Source organism: Lissotriton vulgaris, chromosome 10, assembly GCF_964263255.1.
Source record: "Lissotriton vulgaris chromosome 10, aLisVul1.2, whole genome shotgun sequence".
Taxonomy (NCBI): domain Eukaryota; kingdom Metazoa; phylum Chordata; class Amphibia; order Caudata; family Salamandridae; genus Lissotriton; species Lissotriton vulgaris.
Genome location: NC_141698.1, coordinates 318,307,161 through 318,326,113, shown reverse-complemented (window position 1 = coordinate 318,326,113; position 18,953 = coordinate 318,307,161).

The window sequence follows — 18,953 nt, the reverse complement described above, 5'->3', positions numbered from 1 at the left end:
GCCATGTAAGCTGACGAGCTTGTTGGAGATGCACCTGCGCGCCAGAGGGGCAACGAGGCCTGTGACGGATGTTTGGTGACCTGTTCTGCAACCCCGAAACTATCTCTACTGATGAGGGAATCAATCCCGAAATACGAGCTAGGCTTGTGTCTAGAGATGATCACAATACAAGTACTTACTTGCACCGATTGAGGTGAAATTCTTTGGAAATTTGAACTTTGAACTGTTCTTGGAAATACTTGAACTGCACAGACCATGATGCAGTGGGGCGATACGGCGGAAGAGGTCAGCGGTGTGCTCCCAACTCCGGAATACCCTTTTTCTTGGCTCCCGGTAGCCATGTAAGCTGACGAGCTTGTTGGAGATGCACCTGCGCGCCAGAGGGGCAACAAGGCCCATGACGGATGTTTGGCGACCTGTTCTGCAACCCCAAAACTATCTCTACTGATGAGGGAATCAATCCCGAAACACGAGCTAGGCTCGTGTCTAGAGATGATCACAATACAAGTACTTACTTGCACTGATTGAGGTGAAATACTTTGGAAATTTGAACTTTGAACTGTTGTTGGAAATACTTGAACTGCACAGACCATGATGCAGTGGGGCAATATGGCGAAAGAGGTCAGCGGTGTGCTCCCAACTCCGGAATCCCCTTTTTCTTGGCTCCCGGTAGCCATGTAAGCTGACGAGCTTGTTGGAGATGCACCTGCGCGCCAGAGGGGCAACGAGGCCTGTGACGGATGTTTGGTGACCTGTTCTGCAACCCCGAAACTATCTCTACTGATGAGGGAATCAATCCCGAAATACGAGCTAGGCTCGTGTCTAGAGATGATCACAATACAAGTACTTACTTGCACCGATTGAGGTGAAATTCTTTGGAAATTTGAACTTTGAACTGTTCTTGGAAATACTTGAACTGCACAGACCATGATGCAGTGGGGCGATACGGCGGAAGAGGTCAGCGGTGTGCTCCCAACTCCGGAATACCCTTTTTCTTGGCTCCCGGTAGCCATGTAAGCTGACGAGCTTGTTGGAGATGCACCTGCGCGCCAGAGGGGCAACAAGGCCCATGACGGATGTTTGGCGACCTGTTCTGCAACCCCAAAACTATCTCTACTGATGAGGGAATCAATCCCGAAACACGAGCTAGGCTCGTGTCTAGAGATGATCACAATACAAGTACTTACTTGCACTGATTGAGGTGAAATACTTTGGAAATTTGAACTTTGAACTGTTGTTGGAAATACTTGAACTGCACAGACCATGATGCAGTGGGGCAATATGGCGAAAGAGGTCAGCGGTGTGCTCCCAACTCCGGAATCCCCTTTTTCTTGGCTCCCGGTAGCCATGTAAGCTGACGAGCTTGTTGGAGATGCACCTGCGCGCCAGAGGGGCAACGAGGCCTGTGACGGATGTTTGGTGACCTGTTCTGCAACCCCGAAACTATCTCTACTGATGAGGGAATCAATCCCGAAATACGAGCTAGGCTCGTGTCTAGAGATGATCACAATACAAGTACTTACTTGCACGGATTGAGGTGAAATTCTTTGGAAATTTGAACTTTGAACTGTTCTTGGAAATACTTGAACTACACAGACCATGATGCAGTGGGGCGATACGGCGGAAGAGGTCACCGGTGTGCTCCCAACTCCAGAATCCCCTTTTTCTTGGCTCCCGGTAGCCATGTAAGCTGACGAGCTTGTTGGAGATGCACCTGCGCGCCAGAGGGGCAACGAGGCCCATGACGGATGTTTGGCGACCTATTCTGCAACCCCCAAACTATCTCTACTGATGAGGGAATCAATCCCAAAACACGAGCTAGGCTCGTGTCTAGAGATGATCACAATACAAGTACTTACTTGCACCGATTGAGGTGAAATAGTTTGGAAATTTGAACTTTGAATTGTTCTTGGAAATACTCGAACTGCACAGACCATGATGCAGTGGGGCGATACGGCGGAAGAGGTCAGCGGTGTGCTCCCAACTCCGGAATCCCTTTTTCTTGGCTCCCGGTAGCCATGTAAGCTGACAAGCTTGTTGGAGATGCACCTGCGCGCCAGAGGGGCAACGAGGCCCGTGACGGATGTTTGGCGACCTGTTCTGCAACCCCGAAACTATCTCTACTGATGAGGGAATCAATCCCGAAATACGAGCTAGGCTCGTGTCTAGACATGATCACAATACAAGTACTTACTTGCACCGATTGAGGTGAAATACTTTGGAAATTTGAACTTTGAACTGTTCTTGGAAATACTTGAACTGCACAGACCATGATGCAGTGTGGCGATACGGTGGAAGAGGTCAGCGGTGTGCTCCCAACTCCGGAATCCCATTTTTCTTGGCTCCCGGTAGCCATGTAAGCTGACGAGCTTGTTGGAGATGCACCTGCGTGCCAGAGGGGCAACGAGGCCTGTGACGGATGTTTGGCGACCTGTTCTGCAACACCGAAACTATCTCTACTGATGAGGGAATCAATCCCAAAACACGAGCTAGGCTCGTGTCTAGAGATGATCACAATACAAGTACTTACTTGCACCGATTGAGGTGAAATACTTTGGAAATTTGAACTTTGAACTGTTCTTGGAAATACTTGAACTGCACAGACCATGATGCAGTGGGGGGATACGGCGGAAGAGGTCAGCGGTGTGCTCCCAACTCCGGAATCCCCTGTATTAGAATGTCATTTTGAACATTAGGCAACCAAAACAACAAACAATATTTTTTACCCCAAAACTTACTAGTACTCTGTATGAAGCATCATCATCAAACAGTAGGAAAAAACAATTGATGGATTGTAAAAAAATAAAATGTGCCCAGTACATCATTTCAAATATGTCATACTGTGCACTCCACTCTCTACATGTTTTTTAGTAGTGCCTTGCTACCTTAATGAAAGCAACTATATGTTAAAACAGTTTCTGATATTTTTATGTCTGATACAAAATGTCCAACAATTATGAATCCGTTTTTGATATCCTTTTGTAAACATCATCCCTGTTAGGCCAAATGAAGTCCAAAATGTTCTTAGTCCATGTACAAAAAAACATGACACATAGCACTATGTAGACGTTGCTGTAGCAGAAACAAAAGGGGGCATTTTTTTTTGCCGTGAAGAGACTTTTCAAATGCAACTTAAGGCTACTACTGGTATTGTAGTACCTCAATTTAGTTTTTATCTTTAGTAATAGAATGTAGTCCTCATATTTTTATAAATTGCTTTCCTGCAGTTAAAAAGAGTATTTTATTTCTAATAGCTTGCTATAGACAATACCCGAATAGGCTGAATAGTGTCTCAGGAACACATAATGCATATATATGACAACGCAATACCACATTTTCTTATACTAAATTCCCCTTAGAACTTTGGGTCTAGAAACTAGCAGATATGAGTTTGGCAACTTTTTAGGTAGTCTTGATTTGAATGTCACTTGAATGTCATTGCACTCTGTCCATCCTGTTTGACGTCTTAAATAAATTGTGCAGTGTCCAGGAGTTATATTAACTCCTTCCTGAATTATGATTGCTATAGTTGTGAAAGTTCTTTTTGAAATGGAAATGTATCCAGCTATAAAGCTTGTAATTTCAGTTCCAATTTAGTACCATCCACTCTGCATCGTTATAGCATGACTGTGACATATATTCCAGACCTTTGTAGAAACAATGTTGACCTAAGTTCTGATCTGCAGTTTTAACAGGTCATACCTTGATGGGCGTTTGTAGTTACATTTTTAAAGGGCACAGCTTTACAATCTGGTGATGTAAAAAGGAGGAATCAAACTGAATTGATTTCAGTGCTAGACATAGATTCACACTCTTCATAGATATGGGTCCATTTATAAGTTAAATCAAATATTTTATTGATATTCACATCTTCTTCCTCTAATGTCCTAGCACTACGAATAAAATTCTTGAGCATCCTGCTGAAGATTTTGAGAGAACTCTACTGATCCAGTACACTCATTTGTACATTTTCTTATTCCAGAATCAGAATGTATAATAGTTCTTTCACTTCTTATTTTGTCAAGTAAACCACATAGTTGTGAAGACATTCTTTTATCTAGATGTGGCACGTCTCCAAAGACTATTACGTGTTTTCCTCCAAAAGGTACGCTGTTGTTAGTTTTTGTTATTTGATGCATTCTTAAATGTATAAAAGCTTGCATTAGGTTAGACACCATGCTCTCTTGATTAACAATTAGTAGCTTTAATTTCTCTTGTCACTTCATGATAAGCATCACCAGATAATTTTTGTATTCTAATTTGTTATCATGTTCACAGGCAGCATTAATAATCGATGATGGGTAACTCCTTCAATATTATGTGCAGCTATGCTAGTTGGTGCAGTAACTACATACGACAAATTGGAATCTGTTTCCTTCTATAGATAACTTGTCAGTATTTTAATCAAGAAACTTTTTCCAGTTTCAGCTTGACCACATATCTACAATTAAACTTGTTTATGTGTAGAACATGCACAATTTCTTTTTTCTCAAGCAGAAATCCATGTTCTACTTTAACTTTTACGTCTTCAAAAATGTCTTACTGACCTGTATTCAATTGCTGTATTAGTTATTCTAGATCCACAGTTTCCTGTCTTACTTGTTACATTGCTTTCTCCACCTTAATCATGGCTATTGCAGCTTCATTTTCAATGATTGGCTGACCAAGAGCATCATGAATTACAGGTGCTGAACTTTGACTACTCTGAGAACTCTCTCTTACTATCTCAGCATCAATTGTTTCTTCTTGTTCAATCTCATTTCTCATTTGAAGATACACTGGAAATACAGAGCACTCAATGCTGTCTTTCACAGTATTGAATGAGTCTTCATAACAGTCAAATTCTCCAAGTATCTCACTTTCATTTCGTCATGGCTTAAACAACTGTAACATGGTTAATTAGAAAAACTTTCCTTTCTCTGGACTTTGGCAACTATGGTTGATTATGGTTGATTAAATTTCCTTTGTTATGTCTGATCAAACAACCTTCACATGCAATCACAGCAAATGTACCGTCTATGTTTTCACTGACATTATTTCTGAATGTATAATGGTGAAGTATTTCATAGAGACAATTTTTTTCCAGATGAGGTCTTCTTCTTAGATAACACGTATCCAGCATGTTACTCTTCAGAATATCTATACTGTGTGGATCAAATTCGGCAACATATTGGATTTCAGGAAAATACTTCAGTACTCTGTTACAAGTATTAGCAAGCCCTAAACTCACCCATAGAACTCCTCTAGATTTAGAAAACAAACTGGCTGAGCTTAACTGGTCTATGCATTCACAGCAGCCTATCTCTCTTTGAGAAAGCATTTTCAATCTAAAACTATACAATTTCTTCGTAAGCCTCTTTTCTGCTTATATCTCCTCCCACATCTCCTACATCTCAGTCTTCTCTGACTTTCCTATATAAGATTTAACGTACTGAGCAACAGCAATTGAGTTGTCTGCAACAAACTGTACAACCATGTTCGCATTCCACATCAAAGGGTTGTAGTCATTAATGTACTTGGAAGCCACGGTTCTTCATAAAGTTTGTATGCATTTTTGGGTGATTTTCTTGTAAGTGTCTGACTGCAGACAAAAAGCTGTTGACACTTCCTTGTGAGATGACAGGTCGTGGGAATTCGAAACGACATCTTGTTTAAAATTTCCCTTTTGCTCTGAATCATGGAACTTGTTGTCTTAATATTTTGTCACCAGTCGCCTTTGGAAGGGAACAAGTTACATACTGCTCAATAAAAGACCACACAGACTTGTCAATGTCTGCTCCAAACTTTGGGGAATATTTTACCCACAACAGCATGTGAATATGAGTACTCATTGCACAAAAAGAAATCAGTCACTCCACCAAGAGGAGGTTTTGTTTGTTCAAGATGAAAGCCTTTGTTGCTTGAAATCTGTAAATAAAACATCTGCAAATATTTGGAGGGTCTAGTGAGCGCAGTTCTCCTGGCTTCTTCAGGTAAATGTCTTTTATATTTGAACTTGCCTGCTGCAAGAATTCTAGCAGGTCACCCCTTGCATATTCAACACAACTCATCGTCAGGAACCAAGGAGGTGCTCCAATGTTCCTCAACATGCACTTGGGATCACCATGACGCTGATACCAATATTGATTAGTCTCACGTTGACATGCCATTAGGTTTATTAAATTGTGTTCCAAGTGCTCATCTTTTCCTTGAACTTTCTCCAGAAATTCTCTTACTGATATATTCTGGAAATTAACTCTTGTTTTTAGAATATGATTCACAGCCTAAGAGGCCAGGTAAGTCACTCTCAAATAATAGGTGAAATATATACGGGATACACTGATGACTTTGAGGGTCTTCTGAATAACGTCTATAATATCTATACTCAGCTGTAGGTATTTGCAGAGGCTGCTCGTCATATCTGCCACCTACTAATGTGGGAAACACTGAGTTTCTAAACTTTTCTCCCACACACTTAATGGAGCTCCTTTTGCTTCCTTCATTTGAAACAACTCAATGGCAATACCAATAATCTCTTTAGAATACAAAGGGTGGAGGCTATAATGTTCATAAATGTCTGGTCTTCTGGAGTGATCGACCTTCTCAATCTGACCTGTTAATGGAAATGTCTGATCCTCCATATGTGTGATATCTTGCAGGCTTTCCACATTTCTATAGTAAACATTATTTTGTGCCAGATTAAAGTTTTTTTTAAAACTTTGTTAACATCAACTAACTCCTGCCATATCTTCCTGTTTTGTAGGCACACCATTTACAAGCATTACAAGTCCTTCTTCTAAATCTCTTTCTACCCATACAGTTTCAATGTTTTTCTTGACATTTAATGGCAAATACACTACTTTACCTTTTAGACCTTTCTGCAGCACTGTTGAGGGCAACTTGCCTGTCTTTGGCTCCATACGTACTATAGCCTGAACAGGGGCAGCTCCTCCGCTATGGCGGATGAGCGTCGCCCCACTGCTTTTAAGCAGTGTGAAGAAGAGAAACATAAAATGATAATAACATTAAGTTATTATCACTTTATGCTTCCTGACGTGTCCTGCTGCTTTGCGGGCAGATAGGTGGGTGGGGCTGCTCTGCTAACGGAGCAGGGCAGGGAGGTAATGGTTTGCACACTCCTAAGTGCACAATGACTGTTTTGTCAGCCGTCTCGGGCTGCCCAAACCCGTCATGGCACTTCACTGTTCTCCATGCAGGCTATGTTACAGCCTGCATGGAGAACATGCCCACCCTTCAAGCCCCTGGCAGGCGCTCAGACCAATCACAACACTGCATTGCAGCGTTGTGATTGGCTTAGGGGAGGGATCCTGACTGCCTGCTTCCTGTTCCTGTGGTCAAAGACAGGAGAGCAGGAGCAGCGATGCAGGACCGGCCTCAAGGTAAGTTATTTTTTTAATTTGACCCCCCCCCCTGATCTGGTGACATCCCCCGCGTCTCCATCGTGCCTCCTGTGCCCACCACCCACAAGCCATGTCAGCCACAGCTGAGCCAAAAATGGCTCTATAATTTGATTAAGAATGGACTCATAAATATTCAAACCTGAAGTGCTTCAGGAATGGCAACCAGTTCTAAGTTGTCTTGAACAGTTCTTGCAAGCACTTTATTATCTTCTAATTTATTGTAACAGTACTTACTTATAATTTGCTGTGTGGACTACTACAAATAAGTACACAGCAAAATATTGCAAGTAATCATTATTTTACTTTTTACTTTTTAAATATATTTTAACTGTCTGTGTTTGAATCTTCAAGTGAGTGCGTCTACAACATAAACAAACATACTCTGGTTTTTCAGAGCACACTGTTTTAAATTTTGTAATCTCTTCTCCAAAGCCATAAACTGTAGCACCTGTGTTCTGTTCTCCAACTCCTCCTGTTATCACCTCTTCAATTTTTCTACAGTCCTGTTCTGGAGCAAAGAAACAAAACTACAAATGATCACAAACCTTTTCTACCTCTGCCACAGTACCATGCAAAAGTCCCCTATTCATTTCTCCAAAACATAAAGCAGGAGTTTCCACATAGTAAAGCCTCCTAACTAAAGTTCGGATTGTTGAATTGTGTACAGCTAACATCCTGAAATGATGAAAGGTGCTTTGGCACATTTTATTTGATAACCAAGCTAGTGAGTGTCTCTGCATATTTGTATGATTTCTAACCTTGCTAGGATACAAACCTCTAAAAGTTCTTATGTTGTGTTTTAAACTTTGTCATGGAAATATGCGTAAGAATTTTCTTAATATATCATGGGATTGCTGTTGAATACTACAAACACTACTACAGTGTTATTTGTTTATAGAGGTCTGACTACATCTTCCTTGTACCTCTTCTGCAATACCTCCTTCCTCTTTCATCAATAGCATGAACTAATCTGTTATCTTGGAGATAGCTTCCTTCATTAAAAAAAGGCTCTGTACTAGAAGTATGAATTTTTTATCCACTAAAAAACTGTACAAAAGTTGCTTCTATTTACTGATCTTTTCTTCTAATTTTGTCTCCTCTTGCACAACACCATTTTGTCAAGAGTCTTCATTTTATTTAATTCAATCTGAAAAGCTTACTCTTTAAAGCAAAAGTCTTATCAACTACTCACTGAACTCATTCTTTCTGTTTCAGTGCCTCTCTTCTTCTTTTATACGTCTTCATAGTTCTCAGTAGGTTTCCAACCACTCTCATATGAAACATCGGCTCTGATTTACCTAAACTGCTTCTGTCTCCTGGTTAAGATGTGTCCATTTTTTTTACATTCTCACCTGTTGCTCGAATATACAATTTTTCCACTCTTATTCTTTCTTATAGTTAGAATTCTATTTGCATTATTTTGTAATATCTGCAAATTTCCACATATATTACCAGTAGCTCTTTTTTCTTTCACCACTTTCTCTGCATTTTGCCCCTTTTGTGTCTAATTTCTGCATAGATACTGTGGTTGCTTCCTTTTCCTCTGAGATTTTGTACGCATTCTAGCTGTCTGTAATTACATAGATATTGTTCTGAAAAAATATCCTACGTATATTTAAATTTTTATTCTAGCCAACGTACCAACTTCTTTAATACTGACTTATACATAATACAAAAACAGTTTTATATTATGTTGTAGTTTTAAATCTACAGAAGATCCTAGCTATATAAGCATATGAACTTACTGTATTATAGCAACCCAAAGCAAAGCACAAAACATCATTTATTATTTACCTTTTAATATTTAATATTATAGCACCCTCTCCAAGCCATAGCAAACTACAACATACCAGGGGTGGTCCCCAGAGCCATGTAGGGCTCCATGAGGTGGGCCACATGGACCCCCTCCTTTGTTAAGTAAGCCCCAGGGAGGTGGTGATCCCTCATCCCAGGGGGCCGCAGCAGACCACCTTCATTCTGGTATGTGTGCCCCAGGGATGTAGCAGGACCCCAGGCTGTGTGGGGGTCCTGAGCCTCCCGCACATTATGATTTATTTCAGCCCTCCGGAGATAGCTGTTTCTGGGGGAAGTGGAGGGCCTCCCTGGCATTTACGAAAGTAATATTTTGTGTGTGTGCCTGAGGGAGGTGTCCAGTAGGCTCCCCCATATAATTACATTACTGCCCAAGGGAGGTGGCAGTCTCTGGGGCTGCAAGGCCCCCGCATTAATTTGAAATGACATTTATGCCCCGGGGAGGTGGCAGTCCCCACGGTAGCGGGGGAACCGCAAGCCTCCCCGCATATATTAGTGAAACTGCCCCAGGGAGGTGGCGGTTCCCAGAACTTTGAACTGCCATTGGAGGGGGGCCCCATGTGCCCCCCTCCATTTCCCCAAAGCTCCCAGGATCTGGCCTATCTAGGGGTTATTCCAAAGCAAGCACAGGATCCTGTGTTTGCTTTTTTCAAAATGTTTTCATGGATTCGGCGATCCACCCATGAGTCTGTCAAAATTTAAAAAAATGCTTTTTCCCCTTGGCGGGTTCCCTGAGAGACCCCCCCTCAGTATCTAGGGGATCAGGGTATTTCTACCCTACCCCCTTTTTTTTTGTAAAAAAATTTTCTGAGACTTGGCTTGAAATGTTGACAGCCAGGCAAATATTTGTAGGATTCGCAAGTCCACTGCAATGACTCGCGTACCCAGATATCTATTTTTTAAAGATAGATATCTCAAAAACTACTGAACGGATTTATACCAAATGACAAAAAGCACACTTTCTGGACCAACATCTAGCTTTGTGCAAAATTTGGTGTAATACTGTTCAGCAGTGCGGGCTGTAGTCGTGTTCACAAAATGATAAATCTCCATAGATTTAATATGGGAAAAATGCGTTTTGGGACACCCCTTTCTTCTTGGTACCACTTGACGGAGCACCCCAAAACTTTCAACACAGCAGCTGAAAAAAAAGGGGAATTTCAAATGACATCACTGATGACATCACTGATAACATCATCCAGTGAATGTGGTTTGGTTTGTTATTTAAATATGTATTATATATACACACCAATCTGCATTGAAGAATCAGTGGATATATAAACATCTTGATGGAGGATTTAGTAGCAGAGTGATTGACTGTTTAGTTGACTAATTTATAGTGTCTTAATAAATATATTAGATAGTGACTAAACTGTATGAATATACATATTACTTGGTCAGTTGTTGTGTAAACTGCTGCATCAGTTGGTTACTAGCTAAGTGAAAGACTATATTAGTTGTTGATTAGTTAACTGACTATTTGTATGGGAGAGTGAATGTGTGTGTGTTTCGGTGGGGGATCTGTGACTGCCCTAAGATATGTGAATAGTTAATTCAGTAGGTATATGACGTTAGGACTACATGTTATAATAGTTGTTTGGGTGAGTGAATATCTTTATGGGTGTGGTGATGTGCAAATATATTTCTCAATGGTACATGTCCAACAAAGTAGAAAAAATAAAAAGTAGTGTATGTGACAGTTGTTGTATGTCAAATAAGTGTACGTAAATCTCATTATTTGCAGTAGTGACTGTATAGATAACTGTATACTTGTATAAGTGCGTTTATAAAACACTAAGTATGAGTTACTACCTTAATGAATAAATGAAGTGGTGTTTTTTTAAGTGAGTAGCTGAGTAAATGTAAGTATGATCCATTGTTTGCATAAATGAGTAGGATGACTGCATTAGTGAATAGGAAGTGTGCTGGTGTATAATGTTGATATAGGTGTATAAGTATATTTTATAGTGTTCTATTGATCATTGACAGCATGTATGAGTGAATATATAGGTAAGTGATTAGATGTGTGTGTAGATCTAATAATCACTGAGTGGGTCTTTAGATACTTGTATTGCTGTGTCAATGGATTCAAATATGGTACTCTGTGTTTTACAGTGAGTGATGAAAGGTTATACTAGTGTATGATGAGGTGTATCTGATTGTCACGTGGATGATGTCATCAGTGATGTGATTTGAGATGTCATCAGTGATGTCATCAGTGATGTCACTGACCATGTCATGAATGATGTAATATGTGACATCATCACCAGTGGTTTGTGGGCACGAGAGTTACAGTTAGTACTACTAACTATAACGGAGGAATTTCAATGGTTTTGTATGAGTGAAATGTCCAGCTGACTATAACACCCCTGAAACTTATGGTTTTTTCAATGAATTTCTAAGGTTTTTTTAAATGATAATTCCTAACTATAACCTGCCTGAAACCTATGTTTTTTTCAGTGCATTTCAAAGGTTTTTTAAATGATAATTCCTAACTATAACCTGCCTGAAACCTATGGTTTTTTCAGTGAATTTCAAAGGTTTTTTAAATGATAATTCCTAACTTTAATGTTCATTAGGCATATCTGTTTTTTTCTATATTTTTTAATTATCATCCCAATCTCAACCTAGTAAAAACTGTAAATATCACCACTCTTCAATTGATTCCTCTGCCAACAAAATCGCCACAAACCACTAAAAAAACAAGCAATAGCTCCACTTACTAGTAACCAAGTAAAATCAACATTAAATGGTATAAGGAGGTCGACTATCTACTGCGTGAAGTACACCCAACTCACACCTATATTTAAAGATGAATATGTGATAGAGGTACTAATCATACACCTCCGACACCCAACAAAATCACAACACCCAGCGCCACCACCACCAAACCCACCCCCCCGGATCCCTCCCCCCTACTACCTCAGAGACAGCGCAAAACCAAACAACAGACCTTCCCAAAATAATATATCCCTTTAACAGCACACTAGCTCAATGTTCAGAGATGTGGCAATCAACTATGTATAAGGGAAGAAGCTCGCACATCAACAATAATGTACACCCTGCTAATACTACCGGTGATATGCTATACACAACTCACTATACAAACCAAAAACTTGTCCGTGTGTAGATATACCATTGTTACGTGTGTACTGCACAGTGGACGCAACCATATTATCTCAGATTCTGGGGAATATTTTGGTCATGTAGCTGTGTTGTCTCCCCCCCTTGAAGCAGAAGCGGAGTAAGCTGGTCCAATGTATGCAATGTCAGCGTAAGACTATAAATAATTAGCCTACGCCTTGGGCGTGGTTCACTCCTGCAAAGAGAAAAGACTCTGCCACAGTGAAGGACCTCACCCTGCCACGTGGCTGCCGCCATGACCACGTGCCTCCTCTATACAGGCCTATTGCAAACTCAGCGCCACAGCACCGCAGACTTATATCTGTATCGACTACTAGTTTCGATCTACACTAAGGACAGCAGGGTTCACAACTTGAAATAAGCTATGGATCTACACTACGCACAGCATTGAAGTTATCCTTCATTTATGTAAGGCAGAGACAGTTCTACTCTATGTCCTCAGACTTTGTTAAAATAAGTGATAAAAATTCTTCGTCGGTATCTGTGCTGACTACTGCCTTTGATCTACAGTGCGGTCAGTAGAGTTTACAACTTGATACCAGTGGAGCTTAAGCACTACAGAGAACATTGAATGCAGGTTCCATTTATTTAAAGCAAAGACAATTGTACCAAGTCCTAAGATTTTGTTAAAGTATGGACAGTAGGAAATTCAGCCTTGATTTATTTAATGCAGGGACAATTCTACTATATATGTCTTCAGATTTTGTTTAAATAAGTGACAAAAAGCATTCCTTCATGTCTGTGTCAACTACTGCCTTCGATCTACACTGCGGACAGCAGGTTTCACAAATTCAATTAAGCTTTCCATCTACACTATGGACAGCATTCAAGTTAGCCTTCATTTATGTAAGGCAGAGATATTTTTGTTAAATGAAAACATTCCTTGATGTCTGTACTGAGTACTGCCTTCAAATGTACACTGCGATCAACAGAATTCACCACTTGATACTAGTTCATGAGTCCCGTATACAACAGTCAATGTATGGAGTACATTACAGATAATGCAGTGCAGCCTAAGATCTACACTGCGAACAGCAGGGTTCACAACTTGAATTCAGCTTTCCATCTACAGTACGGACAGCATTCAAGTTATCCTTAATTTTATCTAAGGCAGAGACAATTTTGTTAAAGGATGCCACAAAAAAACATTGCTCAATAGCTATACTAACTACTGCCTTCAAATGAATACTGTGATCACCAGAGTTTACCACTTGATACCTGTGGCGCATCTGCACTACAGATAACATTAAATTCAGTGTCGATTTATTTAAGGCAGAGACAATTGTAATGTGTTCTCAGATTTTGTTAAAGTATGTGACAAAAAAAGCATTCCTCGATGTCTGTGTCAACTACTGCCTTCGATCTACACTGCAGACAGTAGGGTTCACAACTTGAAGTCAACTTTGCATGTACACTACGGACAGTAGGGAATTCAACCTTGATTTATTTAATACAGAGAACATTTTACTGTATGTGTTCTGATTTTGTTAAAATAAGTGACAAAAATAATTCATCGATATCTCTGCTGACTACTGCCTTCGATCTACAGTGCGGACAGCAGAGTTCACATCTTGAATTCAGCTTTGAATCTATACTACGAACAGCATGACATTTAGCCTTGATTTTTTTAAGGTAGAGATAATTGTACTTTATGTCCTCAGATTTTGTTAAATTTCTTGATGTCAGTGATCACTACTGCCTTCGATCTACATTGTGAGGGCTCACGATTCAGGTAGAATGGTGATTGTACATGACGCATTCCAGTAGACAAGAGACATTATACCACTGTGACTCCCCTGAACCACGAATCATCGCAGGGTGCGCATACGCTGAGTTGTTTCGGTACTACTAACTCACTGCACCACAAGTCATCTCCCCGTAGCCTTAAGACAGTACCAGTAAGTAGCTGCTTTATTGTACAGTTAATAAAAACCATTACAAGTAGCCATTGGCAATAAAAAAGAGCAGGTTGTAAAAAAAGACAGAAAAGACAGTTAAAAAACAATAAAAAAGACAGAATAAAAAATTGGAAGTGGGGGAATGTCCGTCCTCCACGAGATGCACATGTGTTTCGTAGAAAAGGAATTTGTATATCTATCCTGGGTCTTGCTCCCAATGAGCGGGGTGTTCTGTCAACTCCATTCCCCATTTTACCTTTTGGAGGACAGTCTAGCACTCTCCCTAAGTGTTCATAACTCTTTGAGATGGTCCTTCAGTGTTACGGGTCAGTTTAAATCTCAAGGCCGGCCTGATGTTTAGAAGCTGACGATGTTGAGGGAGTGGTGTCGGTATCCGTTTGGTCTTTCGTTGTTTTGAGCCTTGTTTCTACCACTCCAAGGTATTTTACCAGTCAGCAGGCCGTTTGCACATCCCCTCCGCTGAAGCAAGTCAAGGTTGCTTCTCTGCAAGACCTGATTCCTTTTTTTTTTTTAAATAGGGGTCTCAGTAAGTTCTTGTTGTCTTGCTGCAGCTCTTTGCAGATAGTAATGAGGTGTGTAATGTTTCACTTGTGCGTACCGCACAGGCGGCATCTTGCAGGTATTGTTGGGCGCAGCCACGGGGCCATGTGGCCAGCTGCTGGTAATACTCCCAGTGTAGTTTTAAAAAGGATTCTTTTGTTGTTTTGGTGAAACTGGTCAACAGATACGCCTGTGGAGTAAGTTTGTTGTAAGTTTGTACTGTCAGCCAGCCATGTGCTCTCTTAACTAGTGAAGCTTTATCTTGAAGGAGGGGTTCTTTCTTAACGATTTTGTTTACAGTTTTTTTTAAACCCACAAGGTTCCCTTGCAGTTCCGATAGCTGCCTTGCCCCCAAGTGGTTGATGGCGTCCTCCAGATAGAGTTTTGCTGGACAGTCATTTTTGCTTTGTAGGTCTTTCCAGAGGAGTGCGTTAAGGGTGTTTGCTTCCCCTCTGCTTATTTTGTACCAGGTCTTGAGGTATGTTCCCTTTCGTGCAAGCTCTTCCTTAACCAACCCAAATTCAAGTCGGATCTGCGCCGGAGAGGTATATTTCGGGAGACCGAACATTATCTGCATTGCTCTTGTGTCTACTCCGTTCAAAGTTCCCGTGTCCCTACCTCTCATTACTTCGCTTCCATAGGTGATGGATGGAATCAGTTTTGCTTGGATCACTTGGAGGAGTGGAGTAAAGTTTGGGCCAATGATTTTGTTTTTGAGGTTCCTTAGAGATACTGCTATCATTAGGCCTCTCTTCTTTACCTCCTCCAATTGTGGTTTGAAGCTACCCCTGTCATCTATGATTACTCCTAAGTAACAGTATTTGTTTGTAATTAAGCCTTAAGGCAGAATTCCCTAGGCAAAAAGAATTGCTTCCAGGGCAGCCTCCCTGTACTACGCATTATCGCAGGATAGGTACAAGCTGAGCGCCAAAGATAGTACTAACTCAGTGCACCATAAATCATTGCAAAGAAGAGTGAACAGTTTTATGTCATGGTGAGACATACTGTCCCTTTCAAATGTCCCTGAAACATACTTTAATAATGTATTCTATACATGTTCTATCTTTCATTTCAATCATGATTACAGATGATGCAGTCCGCCCTAAGATCTACATTGTGGACAGCAGAGTTTACAACTTGAATTTAGCTTTGCATCTACACTATAGACAGTAGGGAATTCAGCCTTGATTTACTTTATGCAGAGACAATTATACTGTATGTATTCAGATTCTGTTTAAATAAGTGGAAAAAAGCATTCTTCTATAACTGCTGACTAGTGGCTTCCATGTACACTGCGGACAGTAGGATTCACAACTTGAATTCAGCTTTCTATCTACACTACAGACAGTAGGAAATTTAGCCTTGATTTATTTAAGGCACAGTCAAAAAATACTCCTATGGCACTTCTAGTATGCACAAGCACCTTTAATCCCTGCATCCTGTGAACTATGCTCACAAAGAATGTAGAACACTGCGCCAAAATGTACATCCACCACCGGCAATACCAAGTACCTCTGGGGCATCACCTTCAACATCGCCACCAGACATATGTCCCCTTTTTGAGAATGTTAGAATGCAGTGCGTAAAATGCAATTGTTTAATTTGTTATGGGGAGCAATCACTAGACCTAGTTTGCAGAGCAATTGATAACCATTGATGGTAGTTTTTTTTCCCCTCAAAGTTCATACAGTCCAGTATAGTCAATGCTTTGAGTACAGACCACAAGAACCACACATCATCGCAGGTTGAGCACACACTGACCACCAGACGAAACACTAACTCATTGCACCATAAATAATCTCCACATGGCCTTATTAAGGCAAAATTCAGTTGCCAAAAGACATTCTTACCAGTGGGTTCTGCTTGAACCGCACATCATCGCAGACTCTACATAAACCGCCCCTACCTCAGTGTACGACAACTCAAGAAACACTTTACAATAGAATCTTCTGTGTATAATTTCCCATACAGTGCTCCTACCTTTGTACAGCAGAAGTCATAAACCGTTTATGATTGAATATCTGTGTATGATATTGTGATGACTATTCTACTTGTTACCAACAGCAACATATTAAAAGGGAGTCGAGCACACGGGCCCATACCCACTTCAACTATCTATCTGTGTCTGTATACTTATTATGTTTGTAAAATGCTGCTCCTGCACCCTACCACAATATATTGTGCTGTAAATAGCGTATGCAACCATCTTACCTCTGCCAGTAACAAAAACATCGATTATATAACTTTCTCTCGCTCATTCTACAAATACAAACGTACAACGTGGATCATTAGAATACTGCAAAGAAACTGTATAGTCAATTTATAAATGTGTACTATTTAATTTTTTTCGCATATTTATATAGCTTGAAGTCGACCTAAAAGTGCATCAACAATTTACATGAGCTCTGTATTTACAGTACATTTTCAAGCAGGCGTAGATTACGTCATTTCTCTTCAATAACAGGATGTGGAAAGCGATTCAGAGGCTCGAACGCTGATTTCCAGCACCAAGTTCGACAGTGTACCTGAATGACCCCATACGTATGTACATTAGCTGCCCTTCATGTGGCAAAAACTGTATCCTAAAGATTTCATAGCCCTGTATTACTACAGCTACAACACTCCACTGAATGTACAACAAACATTCATATTCACAGAAATGCGTCATGTCCACCATCTTTTATGTGTGCAACTATGGATGAATATAGGGTCAGTGATACCCCGTACCTTCCATGTAGTACTTTACAGTTATAATGACACATTTGCGTGTAAGACCCGGGTGACAGCATCACTACAACACGGACACCCAAATCAGTAGATTTTTCATATAGCTCACGACAGAGCCACGCCCATAGCTCCGGAGTCATCGTTCACAGCCTCGCGCAGCACTGGCATACGTCAGTCCAGCCCACTCCGCTTACTCTTCCAGGAAAAAAAACAAGGGTAAGTACATGGCCCAGATTTCCATTGTAGTGATTTCTTACTTCCAGGTCTATTTTTCAGAAAGACACACACACACACTCCCTCATGGCTGGTATATACCCACACCACACCCATTCAGCACACACGTCACTACACATGTGACCCTACCAATAAAAAAGACCGGGCGCTCGTGCTCTACTCCACTTTAGAGTTGCTCCTATAGCAAGCACTGTGATGGCCCTTCCTAGTGGTTCGGACGCCTCATGTAGGCCCAAACCACAGAGCAGGGGGCCACCACAACGTGCATGGCCTTTTTGGTCACTGAGTTAGTGGTACTGCAATGACTGAGCGTGTGAGCAACCTGCGATGAAGATGGGTACACAAGTATGTCCTTAGCCATAGAGATATCAAGACTCAGCACCAAATGTGAGACTTCTTGGTGGCAGAGCGGGACTGCATGATGTCGAAGGTGCCCTGTCCACAAAAACATGAGCAGTCAGGCCTGAGTGCGCAGCAGAGGGAGTAGATGGGGTGCATCAGACTGGATACAAAAAGGCGACGCAGCAATTTAGGCATACGCAGTCGTATATACCGTATCTTATTGCATTTGTATTTTTTTTCCAATAGCAGGAAAGCTTTTATGATCGGTCAAATATCCGTTGCTTGTGATGATCGAAAGCACGTGTATCACTGCGCACCACTTGCTTTCACAACCGGATAAAAAAACATTACTACTATAGTAATTTTTCAAACATCAAAGCCTATTAAACAAGTTGGAAATGTACAAATAGTTGTTTTTTAAGTGCAGGAGGAAAGGTGTGTGAAAGGGCGATGTAATTCTACTCCACATTAAGATAGTACCAATTACCAATCTTTCTTTTACTAGCTGTAAAGCTTCAGGGTGCATTATGTCCCGGCACATGGTGAAAGACACACCGGTGACAGAAAGGTGAGCGGCGAATATTCTTTTCAGACACTCTTTTCCTTCCTCACTCATTTAATAAAGAAATGACACACAATATTAACTTCCTTTTTATCTTACAGATTGTGTTTCACAGATTGGCATGCCCCCCAACACCGCCAAAGCTCAACTTTCGAGGGATCTGAGATGATGTGTGGCAATTGCAACACCGTCTGAGAAGGCTGCTTCAACACGTGGTGCACCCTCTTTGAATCACACCAATGGCACAAGGTGGGCAAAGAAGCTTGTTTCTGA